The sequence below is a fragment of the Loxodonta africana genome, chromosome 1, assembly GCF_030014295.1.
Source record: "Loxodonta africana isolate mLoxAfr1 chromosome 1, mLoxAfr1.hap2, whole genome shotgun sequence".
NCBI classification, from domain to species: Eukaryota; Metazoa; Chordata; class Mammalia; order Proboscidea; family Elephantidae; genus Loxodonta; species Loxodonta africana.
In genome coordinates this window covers 89,731,915-89,747,633 of record NC_087342.1, presented here as the reverse complement: position 1 = coordinate 89,747,633, position 15,719 = coordinate 89,731,915, and positions in this window count along the sequence as shown.

Genomic DNA, 15,719 nt, shown 5'->3' with positions numbered 1-15,719 from the left:
TCATCTACCCTGACACCAGAAGAACTAGATAGTGCCCAGCTACCACTAATGACCATTCTGATCAGGCCCACAATAGATGGATTCTGGTAGACAAGAGAAAAATGTGGAAGAGAACTCAAATTCTTGAAAAAATCCAGGGTTACTGGACCAGTTGAGACTAGAGGACTCCCTGAGACTATTGCCCTAAGATACTCTTTAAGCCATAAGCCAAAATTATCCTTTCAGATCACCTTTTAGCTAATCACAGATTAACTCACGAAATAAAGAATATCACCTGTGAGAAAGAACTCTTTTAAAAAACCTTCTAACTGAGACTAAGTAGTCAAAAATTACTCTAAAGCAAAGATAAGAAGGTAAAGGGGCAGGGAAACTAGAGTACAGGATATTTGTATAACAAGCACGGATTGAATGAGAATGACACATTGTGAAAAACATAACCAATATGACTGAATAATTTGTATAGAAATTATCAAATGGGAACTTAATTTGCTCTGTAAACTTTCACCTTAAACACAATAAAATATTATTAAAAAGCAAAAAATATTTTGATTAATATCCACATATTTGAGTCTCTGGATATTTCCTATGGTATTAATTTCTAATTATATTGTGGTCAGAGGATACACTCTGTGTGATTTTGACTGTTTTACATTTATTGAGATGTGTTTTCTAGCACAGTATATGGCCCATCTATCTTGTGCACTGGAAAAGAATGTTTATTCTTCAACTGTTGGATGAAAAGGTCTGTAAATGACAATTAGATCAAAGTGGTTGGTAGTGTTTTTCAGATTCTCTGTCTTTACTGATATTTTGTTTAGTTGTTCTAGCAATTGTGGAGAGCCAGGTGTTAAAAATCTTCTACTATGATTGTGGAATTGGAGGAGTGATCTTTTTTAACTCATATTTAACAGATCCACCTGTGATGGGCCACTTCCAGGGCCATTCCAGCCCAACAGGCTTTTCAGCTTCAGTAAATGAAGGCCATCTCTGTGCCCCAGGAAGCCTAGGAGTGAGGATTTGCAGAGAAAAAGACATGTTCTCTTGGATTGGCTTTACCAAGGTCAATCTATCAATAACCTGGCCCCAGAGAGTGAGCCACCCCGACTACAACTGGCCTTCTGGCTCTTACTCAGGTCTCTCCTCCATCCCAACTCTCAAAATTCAACAACAAAAAAAACTTACACTATTTATTTAGAAAGTAGGCAAATTCAATGAGCAAACATTTCGCTGAGGAGAATTGTGAATGGCAATGAATATGAAAAGATATTCAACAGTATTGGTCATTAAAAAAAAAGAAAACCTGTTGTCATTGAGTCGATTCCGACTCCTAGCAACCCTGTAGGACAGAGTAGAACTGCTCCATAGAGTTTCCAAAGAGCACCTCCTGAATTTGAACTGCCAACCTTTTAGTTGACAGCTGTAGCACTTAACCACTATGCCACCGGAGTTCTCACTGGTCATTAGGGAAAGGCAAATTGAAACCACAATGAGATATCACTACATACCTTTCAGAATGGATAAAATGAAAAATAGTAATAACGCCAAATGCTGTTGAGGATGAGGAGAAACTGGACTGCTCAGTCATTGCTGGTGGGAATGTAAAATGGTACAGCCACTCTAGAAAATGCTATGGCAGTTTCTTACAAAACTAAACACACACTACCGTAAAACCTAGCATTTGCATTTGACCATTTATCCCAGAGAAATGAAAACTTATGCTCACACAAAAACCTATAATGTGCTTGTTCATAGCAGCTTTATTTGTAATAGCCAAAAACTGGACAGAACTCAACTGTTCTTCAGTGGATGAATGGTTAAACAAAACTTTTATACATCTATCCCATGGTTTGTTGTTGTTGTTGTGTGCCTTTGAGTAGATTCCTATAGGACAGATTAGAACTGCCTCATAAGTTTTCCTAGGCTATAATCTTTAGGAAAGCATATCTCCCACGCAACAAGTGGCTGATGGATTTCTACCACCAACATTTTGGTTAAAAGCTGAGCACTTAGCTACGACGCCACTAGGGCTCCCTTACCATGGGACAAAAGCAAAACCAAACCTGTTGCCATCAAGTTGATTTTGATTCATAGTGACCCTATGGGATAGAGTAGAACTGCCCCGTAGGGTTTCCAAGGAGAGGCTGGTGGATCCGAACTGCGAGCCTCTCAGTTAGCAGCCATACTCTTACCCACTGCACTACCAGGGCTCCTACCATGGAATACTACTCTGAAATTAAAGAAATGACATATCAATACACAAAATTACCTAGATAAAGCTCCAGAGAATTACACTGAGTGAAAAGAGTCAATCTCAAAAAGCTACATATTGTATGATTCCATTTCTATAACATTCTCAAAATGACAAAATTATAAAGATGAAAAACAGGTTAGTGGTTGCTAGAGAGTAAGGTGAGGTGTGGCTGTGGCAATAAGAGGGTACCACCCCCAAGGGATTCCTTATGATGGAACTGTTCTGTTTCTTAATTGTGGTAGCAGTCACACGAATCTACACATATGATAAAATTGCAGAGAGCTAAATACGCACACACACACACACACACACACACACACACAAATGAGTGCATATGAAACTGGTGACATCGGAAAGAGATCAATGATTTGTATCAGTATCAATACCCTGGTTATGATATTGTACTACAAGTTAAGCAAGATGCTACTATTGGAGGGAAAATGGGTAAGATGTAAATAGAATCTCTATTATTTCTTCCAACCGCATATGAATCTAGGATTTTCTCAAAATCCAAACAATTTTCAAGTTAAAAAAAAATAAAATTTTAAATAGTTTATCCCCCATGCATCCTTTTTCTCGAAAACAGAAGATGTGCCAACCCTTGAGAGGGAGAAGGGGATCTGCAGGAAAATGCGAGAGTAAGACTGGATGGCAGAGTGGGTAGCAGGCCCAGAGAGTGACCCGGACTGCCAAGGGTACTTGGGAGCTTTGCTACATTTGGAGGCATGGAGAAGAAATTTACAACCAGAGGTGAGCTAGGGTGCAAATTAGTGAAAAATACATGGAAAATCAATCAAATAAAACCCCCAGGCAATGACTCCATTCCTGGAAAGTAAAAGGGTATGAATAAAAGAAAAATGAAATATAGTTTACATGGGTAATGTTCGCCTGGGTAAATAATCAGAAAACTGTCTCCTCCTGATCCAGCCAAAGTCACCTTCAACCTACATAGGGAAGATGAGGATGGAAAAGGGTGTAAAGAGGGAGTAGGGTGGCCGTGGAAATAAAATCTGAATTCTCATTTCAGGATTGGGAATCAATAAATAATGTAAAATTGAAGGGTCGAGAAGCAGTGACCAGATCATGTTATTTACAGAGACAGAGATGGGTGACACGAAATAAGCTAAAAGGCTTGAAAGTGGCTGCTTTCTGGAAGCAGGGAGGGAAGGAGGATTGTTTTTGTTAAAGTGACCAGCGGGGACTGTTTGGTTCTCTTGAGTTCTTACCCAGCACCTCTCCCTTAAGGACTGGGTCTCCCTTTCTCTTGCAAAACAGCCAGCCTCCAGCAGAAGATTCCATCTCTGTCTTGGAAGTTGTGTTGGTGCAGCCTCTTCAGCCCACATACCCATCACTCTTTGTGATCCATCATTTTCCAGGATCGGATAAGAACGGGAGTGGGTTTACAGCTCTGGAACCTGGGAAGAGTCCTGGGGAATTGATGACTGTGTGAAGATAGCTGCTTGGGTCCCTGGGAAGTCCTGGAGTCCCCATCAGGCCTGTCCCAGAGCAGAAAGGGCCTGCCAGGCAGAGGACAGGGGTGGGCAAAGGCGGGGGTGGGTCGTTGGAGACAAATTCAGACTACGGAGTGAAAACAGAACCTGCATCTTAGGCTCACTACGAGGACAGTCAAGGCAGGAGCCAAAGACGCTTGGCTGACAAGTACATCTGGAAGAGGTGGGGGTCTTGGAATGGGAGCAAAGGAGTGGGACAAAAAGCTGGAAGTGCAGGAAAAAGTGTGCATCTGAGAATCAGTTACAAGTTTCATTTTATTAAGTTTCTAAGCAAGTTAGTGTCTGACTTCCAGCAGGTGGAGGAGTCTGTGCTGTGAGACGAGCCAGAGATGAACTTCTGAAGGTATTCCCAGACCCCACACCTGGGTTACAGCACTTACTAGAAGCAAATCCTGAATCAGGAGATCTCCCTAGTCATGACACAGCCTTGCCCCCTCTTTTCCCTTCTTACTCCTATTTTTCTCCCTGCCTTTCCTGTTCTCCTGGCATCCACCCAGTTGTCACTCTGCCTCTCTCCTCTTTCTTCCCCTCCGGTATTTCAGGAAGGAACTTCAGGCTGAGGTCAGATGTTTCAAGAATTTATTGAGAGGTCTTTGGAGGTGTGTTGTAGGACAATAATGTCCCCCCCCCACCCCCAGCTGCCAACATCTGATCCTCAGCTCTATGAGGGTGGTCATCTGGTCAACCCATGGTTCAGGGAAGGAAACTGAGCCAGAATCCTGTCTATGTCTCAAGGATCGAGTCTTATAAGGGACTCATGAGTTAGAGAACACCCCATCCTCTGGATAAGACCCCCCGCCAGCTTGAGAAGTCCGACTGGAAGGAGCAAGAATGATCACAAATCAGCAGAGGGACCACTTGTGCTCATCTATCTGCAGGTTTTCTGCTGTGGCCTCAGGAACTTCAGTCTGAGGTGACCTGGATTTTTGAAGCCATCCCTGTAAAATAGGAAGAAAATCAGACATGCGAAACCTCAAAAGTTTCCTTTCTGTGAACACTTTTTCAGGAAGCTGGGGTTAAGCTCCAGGAAAGGAGGGAGTATACCTAAAGAGAGGAAGACCTGGGATCTGGGAAAACTGGACTTCGATCCAGGAGAGAAAGATGGCAATCACCAGGAAGAGGGGCAGTGGGGGAGTCTGACAGGACAGCTGGATAATGGATCCAGAGAGGGACAGGGCAGCCTGCATGGGTGGGAAGGCACAGGGGAGCTTTCAAGAAAATGACCTTGATGGTAACCATCGTGAGAAGGGATTTCCTCAAGTAGGGGAGTGCTGGGATAAAGTCATAAAAGGAAGTGGAAAGTATGAAAATGAAAACCCCCAGGCAATTAATAAATCTCTGAGAAACAACAAGATGTATGGAAAGAACAATTAAGGAAGTTTAGAATATGCCTCTGCAGTGAGTAACATTTCCGTAGAAAAAAACGTTCTAACTCTGATGTCAGATTCAGTCAAAATTATCACACGCCTATATGGGGAGGATGAAATTGTGTATTTGAAGAAGAGGGGGCTGTGTATGGAATAGATATTGGGAAGTAAACAGTGCTTAAAGCTGAAAAATAAAAAAGTTGAACAAAAGTTTGCCATTTAAAGTCAAGATAAATAACAAAACATAAGCTAAAAGACTTGAAGGTGGTTGCTTTCCAGAAATGGGGAAGAGTGAAAGGGAAGGTGTTGTGCAACCTGGCACCTGTTTTGTTAACTATTATTTAATAATAATAATAAAAAAGAAGTGGAGCCAACCTCTGGAGTGCAGTTCCTGGACAACCTATTTCCTTCCAGCCTTTGACTGAGGCTACCCCACCCAGGATAAGCCCTTGGCATTGAAGGGCAAAAGGAGTCGCAGACCCTTTGATCTGAGCAGCCCAGCTTGCTCCAGCCTCTGTTGCACTTAGGAGTCCCTGGTGGTGCAAACAGTTAACAGGGCTCTACTAGTGGTTTGAGTCCACCCAGAGCTGCCTCAGAAGAAAAGTCTGGCAATCTACTTCCAAAAAATCAGCCATTGAAAACCTTACGGAGAACAGTACTACTCTGACAGATATAGGGCCGCCATGAATCGGAGTCAAACCTCACCAGGATGATTTTATTGAAGGCTTTTCCCACAAATTGTTCATGGATTCATTTTTTTGGCAACCAGAGAGACAAAGCATAGCAAAGGCGCTCACCCAGCACCACCAGAGGGAGGGAGCTCCAAGGAAGCCCCCAGTGACCACTGCCCACCATGACACATGGCCCACCATTCGCAGTGAGATTCTCATCTCCAAGGGGGACATCTCCTGTGGGTGAGAAGGAAAAAAGAGAGTTGGGAAGCTATTTCTTATTAGGAATGGGGAAGCTGGGAAAAGTGAATAAATTCTTATGCAGAAGAGGGGAGCATGCCTACTCCAGAAGGAAGGAGGGAGAAAGTTGTGATTGGAGATAGCAGGGCTACCTCAGCTCTAGCTCTTGACCTAGGAGATGCATAAAAGGAAGGTTTGTGTAATTAGTAAATGAAGATTGTATACATGATTTAAGGATCTTGCTGTATAAAAACCCAGATCCAAACCTGTTGCCGTCAAGTGTATTCTGACGCATAGTGACTATAGGACAGAGTAGAACTGCCCCATAGGGTTTCCAAAGAGCGCTGATGGATTTGAACTGTGGAACTTTCGGTTAGCAGCCGACTTGTTAACCACTGCACCATCAGGGCTCCCCTTGCTGTATGTATGTGTGATAAATTACAATTAAAAATAAAGGGGAAAGAAGAGAAAATTCAAGACTAAAAACAAGCTGAGCTATGACAGAATCAAGTCAGCCCTAGGTCTTGCATTTTCAAATCCATCTGTCCTAGTACTAGCCCTGCACCCCAGAGAGCTACCGAACTTCGCCGGGCAGCAATTTCCTCTGCCGTATCGAAAGTATGTGTTGCACAAACTGATTAATCCGCCCCTGTTTGTGATTATAGATGAGCAATATGAGCCTAGACTGAAACAAACACACAAACAAAACCATTGCAATCCAGTCGACTCCGACTAGTTAGGGACCCGACAGGACAAAGTGGAACTGCCCCATAGGATTTCAAGGCTGTAAATCTTTTCTGAAGCAGACTGGGGCATCTTTCTTTCGAGGAGCGGCTGGTGGGGTTCGAACTGCCCACCTCTAGGTTAGCAGCCGAGCGCTTAACCACTGCGCCACCAGGGCTCCTCAGCCCAGCCCCCCGCGGCGGAAATACCGAAAAAAGAAAGTTCCCAGCCTCAGCCCCAGCGCCAGCTACGGTTTTCCGTCCCGCCTCGAGATTCCTCAACTCGGTTTTGACATGAGCCTCCCCCTCCTCCAGTGCTCAGGGATCCCGGCTTTCCCTCCCAGCTCCAGACCGCGGTTCCACGCACCAGGCTCAGGCTAGCTGTGGGCAATGCCTCCTCAGTCATGGCCAACCTTTCCCTCCAGCCACTTCGAGAATCTGGTCCAATATTTTCTGTGGAGCCCCAAGACCGTGCCCGTGCTCTTCTCAACTAAACTCGAACTATAGGAGAAACGAAATGAGGTTGGTGCGAAAAATTTTTGCGTTCAAAAACCTGACCTTGTAGCCAACTGCAGAGCTCAGAAAACTGGTGGCGGTGTTGTCAGGAACTGAGTTGCCAACGGAAGCGCGGTAAGAGTTAACCCACAAAACCGAAAAAACGCCAATGCAAACTGGTGAATTCAGACTCTTAGCGATCTTATAGAACAGAATAGAACTGCCCCAAAGGGTTTCCAAGGAGCGCCTGGTGAATTCAAACTGCCGACCTTTTTGGTTAAGCAGCAGTAGCTCTTAACCACTATGCCACGAGGGTTTCCAAGTACAAGCTTACTTGTGCGTATTTACCAGTCTGTAGTGAACAATTTCACACGGGTGAAAGGTCAAAGATACGGTGGAAAACGTGAAATTGTTCACTACAGATTCCTAGGTAAACACAAGTAAACCCTGTTTACCTTGCTTACTGGGTAACCCGTCCCTGTCACGGATTGTAAATTTGAAAAGAGGCTTTGATTCTATAGGAAGGTGCTGTAGGCTTGGGGAGAGGGGCAGAGGCCAGCGATACCTAGAAGCAGAATCTTTGATATGGTGAAAAAGTGTGACATTATTCAGTACAGATGATCTGGACAGCAAGGTAAGCACCGAGTTTATATCCTTTTTGATAATCTGCCCCCTGAGAAACCAGGTCCTGCAGTTCCGGTTTGCCTGCAATGCGCACCTCTCCCACGCTTTTCTCCAACGCCAGGCTCTCCAGCCCGGCTGCAGAGGTTATTCGCAGTCCAGGTTGGTTTTTTTTTTTTTTTTAAGATGAATTGGCAGGGCCAGACGGGGCGGTGAGCCGGGAAACGTCCTTTGGGCGGCGACTCGAAAAAACGCGGGGGAGGAGAGTGAGATCAGACGTGGAAAATGGGGCAAACTTGGGACAGCAGGTTGGGGGCGAGGAGGGGACTGGAGTCCTCCCCGAATCCACAGTGGGTGACTAGACGATGGGGGCTCTGGGGTTAGGAAAGCCACCGCCCATTTGGAGACTGGGGAGCAGTTTGATTCCATATCTGACCCTCTAGAGTCAGCCCCTTCGCCGGCAGGGGCTTCTGGCAGCACCCAGGGAGGGCTGAACCCAAGACACTTTAGGATTCTCCGGATGAACAATGCTCCAGGCAGCCCTCCTCAGTGCGGAGACGGGGGTGGGGGTGGGGAGGGGGTGAGAGGGTGGTGAAGGGGGAGCCTGGAAGCGAGGCTGCCTTTGAATTTTACAAAGAAAAAGTCAAGTACATTGTTGTCTTTAGCTAAGGCGTTAAACTAATTAACTGGTCCCAGGACAGAACGGTGCCCGAATGAAAACGGGTCTCCCGGGTTCCTACACCGCGCCTCTCCCTTAAAGCCAGGTTCCCCTGCTCTTGCGAAATAGATGCCACCACTACCCCACTCCCCACTGGGACCCTAGAAGAGGATCCCGGCTCCGGGGCCTTGCATTCAGCGCCTGGCACCCGCCACTCTCCCTGGTAGATCACTGCCAAGAAGTGGGTTTGCAGCGCTAGAAGCGGTGAGGAGCATCCTGGGCGGATGTGAGTGACCGCCGAGGGTGGAGAGGGGGGCAGGAGGGATGAGTTGGGTCCCGCTGAGGAGGGGGTGCAGGCTGTCCCTAGTAGGCTAATTTGTTGTTGTTAGGTGCCATCAAGTTGCTCCCCATTCATAAGGACCCTATGTACTATAGAAGGAAACACTGCCTGGTCCTGTACCATCCTCACAATGGTTGTTCTGTTTGAGCCCATTGTTGAAGCTACTGGGTCAATCCATCTCACTGAGGATATTTCTCTTTTTTGATGACCCTCTACTTTACCAAGCATGATGTCCTTTTCCAGGGACTGGTCCTTCCTGATAACATGTCCAAAGTATGTGAGAGAAAGTCTTACCATTCTCGCTTCTAAGGAACATCCTGGTTGTACTTTTTCCAAGACAGATTTGTTTGGTCTTTTGGCAGTCCATGGTATGTATATTCAATATTCTTTGCCAACCTCATAATTCAAAGGCATCAATTCTTCTTCTGTCTTCCTTATTCATTGCCCAGCTTTCACATGCACATGAGGCGATTGAAAACATCATGGTTTAGGTCAGGTACACCTTAGTGTTCAAGTTGACATCTTTTTAAAAAGCAAAGATGTCACTCAGCATAATCCCCTCCAGATTCATCCATGTTGTGAGATGTTTCACAGATTTATCATTGTTCTTTATCATTGTGTATTACTCCATTTTGTGTATATACCAGAGTTTATCCATTCATCTGTTGATGGGCACTTAGGTTGTTTCCATCTTTTTGCTATTGTGAATAATGCTGCAATTACAAGGGTATGCATATGTCTATTCATGTGATAGCTCTTATTTCTCTATGATGTATTCCTATGAGTGGGGTTGCTGGGTCATATGGTATTTATAAAAAGTCAACAGCCAACATCATCCTTTCTCCTAAACAGAGAGAGTGTGAAAGCACTCCCCTTAAGAACGGGAACCAGAAAAGGATGCCCTTTATCACCACTCTTATTCAACATTGTGCTGGAGGTCCTAGCCAGAGGAATAAGGCAAGAAAAAGAAATAAAGGGCATCAAAATTGGTAAATTGGTAACCTCCATGCGTCTGTCAGTTTGCTGTACTGTGGAGGCTTGTGTGTTGCTGTGACACTGGAAGCTCTACCACCGATATTCAAATACCAGCAGGGTCATGCACAGTGGACAGGTTTCAGCTGAGCTTCCAGACTAAGACAGACTAGGAAGAAGGAACTGGCGGTCTACTTCTGAAAAGAATTTAGCCAGTGAAAACCTTATGAATAGCAGTGGAACATTGTCTGATGTGGTGCTGGAAGATGACCCCCTCAGGTTGGAAGGCACTCAAAATATGACTAGGGGAGAGCTGCCTCCTCAAAGTAAAGTCGACCTTAATGACATGGATGGAGTCAAGCTTTTGGGACCTTCATTTGCCAATGTGGCACAACTCAAAATGAGAAGAAACAGCTGCAAACATCCATTAACAATTGGAACCTGAAATGCATGAAGTACGAGTCTATGAAAATTGGAAATCATCAAAATGAAATGGAACACATAAAGATCAATATTCTAGGCATTAGTGAACTGAAATGGACTGGTATTGGTCATTTTCTATTATGCCAGGAATGATGGCGTTACAGTCATTGTCAAAATGAACATTTAAAGAACTACCGTGAAGTACAATGCTACCAGTGATAGGATAATATCCATACTCCTACAAGAGAGACCAGTTAATATGTCTATTATTCAAATTTACACACCAACCGCTAAGGCCAAAGATGAAGAAATTGAAGAATTTTACCAACTTCTGTAGTCTGAAATTGACTGAACATACAATCAGGATGCACTGATAATTACTGGTGATTGGAATGTGAAAGTTGGAAAGAAAGAAGAAGGACTGGTAGTTGGCAAATATGGCCTTGGTGATAGAAACTATGTCAGAGATCGCATGATAGAATTTTGCAAGACCAACTACTTCTTCATTGCAAATACGTTTTTTCACCAATATAAATGGTGACTATACATGTGGACCTTGGCAGATGGAATACACAGGAATCAAATCGACTACATCTGTGGAAGGAGACAATGGAAAGTTCAATATCATCAGTCAGAACAAGATCAGGGGAATGACTTCAGATCAGACCATCAATTACTCATATGTAAGTTCAAGTTGAAACTGAAGAAAGTTAGAAAAAGTCCAAGAGAGCCAAAGTACGACCTTGAGTATATACCACTTGACTTTAGAGACCATCTCAATAGATTTGATGTGTTGAACACTAATGAGCGAAGACCAGATGGACTGTGGAAATGACATCAACGGCATCATACAAGAAGAAGGGAAGAGGTCATTTAAAAGACAGGAGAGAGAAAAAAAAAAAGAGCTAAATGGTTGTCAGAAGAGACTCTGAAACTTGCTCTTGAACTCTGAGTAGCTAAAGCAAAAGAAAAAAATGATGAAGTAAAACAGCTGAACAGAAAAATTCAAAAGGCAGCTTGAGAAGGCAAAGTAAGGTATTATGATGACATGTGAAAAGATCTGGAGATAGAAAAACAAAAGGGAAGAACATGCTCAGCATTTCTCAAGCTGAAAGAACTGAAGGAAAAATTCAAGCCTCGAGTTGCAATACTGAAGGATTCTATGGCGGAAATATTAAATGATGTAGGAAACATCAAAAGAAGATGGAAGGAATACACAGAGTCACTATATCAAGAATTGGTTGACGTTCAACACTTTCAGGAGGTAACATCTGATCAGGAATTGATGGTACTAAAGGAAGAAGTTCAAGCTGAACTGAAGGTATTAGTGAAAAATGAGGCTTCAGGAATTGAGGGAATACCAATTGAGACGTTTCAACAAACAGATGCAGCATTGCAAGTGCTCATTCACCTATGGCAAGAAATTTGGTAGACAGCTACCTGGTCAACCGACTGGAAGTGATCCATATTTATGTCTATTCCCCAAGAAAGGTGATCCAATCGAATGCAATTATTATCAACCAATATCATTACCACCATGTGCAAGCAGAATTTTGCTGAAGATCATTCAGAAGCAGCTGCAGCAGTGTATCGACAGGGAACTGTCAGAAATTCAAGCCAGATTTAGAAGAGGACATGGAACCAGGGATATCATTGCTGATGTCAGATGGGTCCTGGCGGAAAGCAGAGAATACCAGAAAGATGTTAACTGTGTTTTGTTGACTATGCTAAGCCATTCGACTGTACGGATCATAGCAAATTATGGATAACATTTTGGAGAATGGGAATTCCAGAACACTTAATTGTGCACATGAGGAATCTTTACATGGATCAAGAGGCAGTCGTTCGAACAGAACAAGTGGATACTGCATGGTTTAAAGTCAGGAAAGGTGTGTGTCAGGGTTGTATCCTTTCACCATACCTATTCAATCTGTACACTGAGCAAATAATCTGAGAAGCTGGGCTATACAAAGAGGAACGGGGCATCCTGATTGGAGGAAGACTCACTAACAACGTGCATTACACAGATGACACAAACTTGCTTGCTGAAAGTGAGGAGGACTTGAAGCACTTAGTGATGAAGATCAAAGATCACAGCCTTCAGTATGGATTGCACCTCAACATAAAGAAAACAAAAAACCTCACAACTGGACCCATAAGCAACGTCATGATAAACGGAGAAAAGATTGAGGTTGTCAAGGATTTCATTTTACTTGGATCCACCATCAACAGCCATGGAAACAGCAGTCAAGAAATCAAAAGATGCATTACATTCGGCAAATCTGCTGCAAAGGATCCCCTTAAAATGTTAAAAAAGCAAAGATGACACCTTGAGGACACATGTGTGCCTGACCCAAGCCATGGTGTTTTCAATTGCTTCATATACATGCGAAAGCTGGACAATGAATAAGGAAGACGGAAGAAGAATTGACACCTTTGAATTGTGGTCTTGGCAAAGAAAATTGAATATACCATGGACTGACAAAAGAATGAATACATCTGTCTTGGAAGAAGTACAACGAGAATTCTCCTTGGAAGCAAGGATATCAAGACTGTGTCTCACACACTTTGGACATGTTATCAGGAGGGATCAGTCCCTGGAGAAGGTCATCATGCTTGGTAAAGCAGAGGGTCAGCGAAAAAGAGGAAGATCCTCAATGAGATGGATTGACACTGTGGCTGCAACAATGGGCTCAAGCATAGCAACAATTGTGAGGATGGCACAGGACCGGGCAGTATTTCACTCTGTTGTGCATAGGGTTGCTGTGAGTTGGAAGAACTTGATGGCACCTAACAACAGCAACAAATTGGTAAGGAAGAAGGAAAAGTATTCCTATTTGCAGATGATATGATCTTATACACAGAAAACCCCAAAGCATACATAAAAAAGCTATTGGAACTAATAGAAGATTTCAGCAAAGTATCAGGATACAAGATAAGCATACAAAAATCAGTTGGATTCCTCTATACCAAAAAAGAGAATTTCGAAAGGAAATCACCAAATCAATGCCTTTTACAACAGCCGCCAAGAAGATAAAATACTTAGGAATAAACCTAACGAGAGACGTAAAAGACCTGTACAATGAAAACTACAAGATACTATCGAAAGAAACCAAGAGACCTACCTAAGTGGAAAAACATTCATGCTCATGGATAGGAAGACTCAACACTGTGAATATGTCAGTTCTACCCAAAGTGATCTACAGATACAATGCAATCCCGATCCAAATTCCAACGGCATTTTTTAATGAGATGGAGAAACAAATCACCAACTTCATATGGAAGGGGAAGAGGCCTCAGATAAATAAAGCATTACTGAAGAAGAAGAACAAAGTGGGAGGCCTCACACTACCTAATTTTAGAACTATTATACTGCCACGTTAGTCAAAACAGCCTGGTACTGGTACTACAACAGATACATAGACCAATGGAACACCATTGAGAATCCAGACATAAATTCATCCATGAACAGCTATGAACAACCAATATTTGACAAAGGTCCAAAGTATGCTAAACGGGGGAAAATATAGTCTCTTTAACAAATGATGTTGGCATAATTGGATATCCATCTGCAAAAAAAAGAAACAAGACCCATACCTCACACCATGTACAAAAACTAACTCAAAATGGATCAAAGACCTAAATAAAAAGTCTAAAATGATAAAGACCATGGAAGAAAAAATAGGGACAGTGCTAGGAGCCCTAATATATGGCATAAACAGAATACAAACCATAACTAACAATGCACAAACACAATAAGAGAAACTAGATAACTAAAAAAAAAAAAAAACTAGGAGGTCCTAAAAATAAAAAACTTAAATTCATCAAAAGAGTAAAAAGATAACCTACAGACTGGGAAAAAATTTCTGGCTACGACATATCCAACAAGGGTCTAATCTCTAAAATCTACAAGATACTGCAACACCTCAACAACAAAAAGACAAGTAATCCAATTAAAAATGGGTAAAGGATAGGAACAGGCACTTCACCAAAGAAGACATTCAGGAGGCTAACGGATACATGAGGAAATGCTCACAGTCATTTGTATAGAGAAATGTAAATCAAAACTACAATAAGATACCATTTCACCCCAACAAGGCTGGCACTAATCCAAAAAACACAAAATAATAAATGTTGGAGAAGTTTCAGAGAGATTGGAACAATAATACACTGCTGGTGGGAATATAAAATGGTACAACCACTTTGGAAATTGATTTGGTGCTTCCTTAAAAAGCCAGAAATAGAAGTACCATATGATTCAGCAATCCCACTCCTTGGACTATAACCTAGAGAAATAAGAGCTGTCACAGGAATAGATATATGCACACCCATGTTCATTGTAGCACTGTTCACAATAGCAAAAAAAAAATGGAAACAACCTAGATGCCCATCAACAGAAATGGTTAAGCAAATTATGGTACATACACACAATGGAATACTACACAACGATAAAGAACAATGATGAATCTGCAAAACATCTCACAACATGATGAATCTGGAGGGCATTACGCTGAGTGAAATTAGTCGGTCGCAAAAGGACAAATATTGTATGAGATCACTATTACAAGAACTCAAGAAAAGGTTTAAACACAGAAGAAAACATTCTTTGATGGTTAAAAGGGAGGGAGGGAGAGCAGTATTCACTAACTAGATAGTAGACAAGAATCATCTTAGGTGAAGGCAAGGACAGCACACAATACATGGGAAGTCAGCACAACTGGACCAAAGGAAAAACTAAGAACTTTCCTGAACACAGCCATTCACTTTGAGGGGCAGAATAGCTGGAGCTGGGGCAGTTTCGGGGGACATCTAGGTCACTTGGCATAACAAAGTTTATTAAGAAAATGTTCTGCATCCCACTTTGGTGAGTAGCCTCTGGAGTCTTAAAAACTTGGAAGAGGCCATCTAAGATGCATCAATTGGTCCCAACTCACTTGGAGCAAAGAATGAAGAACACCAAAGACACAAGGACAATATTAGCCCAAGAGACAAAAGGCCCACATAAACCAGAGACTCCAACAGCCTGAGACTAGAAGAACTAGATGGTGTCTGGCTACCATCAATGACTGCCCTGACAGGGAACCCAACAGAAAAGCCCTGACGGAGCAGGAGAAAATTTTGGAGCAGAACTCAGATTCATGTAATAAGACCAGATTTGATGTTCTGGCTGAGACTGGAGGAACCCATGAAGCCATGGTCCCCGTAGGCTCTGTTAGCCCGGGACTAAAACCATTTCTGAAGCCCACTATTCAAACAAAGGTTAGACTGGACTGTAAAACATAAGATAATACTCGTGAAGAGTGTGCTTCTTAGTTCAAGCAGATGGGAGACCAAATAGGTGGCTCCTGTCAGGAGGCGGGATAAGGCAGGATGGGACAGGAACTGGTTGAATGGACACAAGAAACCCGGGGTGGAAAGGGGGAGTGTGCTGTCACATTACAGGGATTG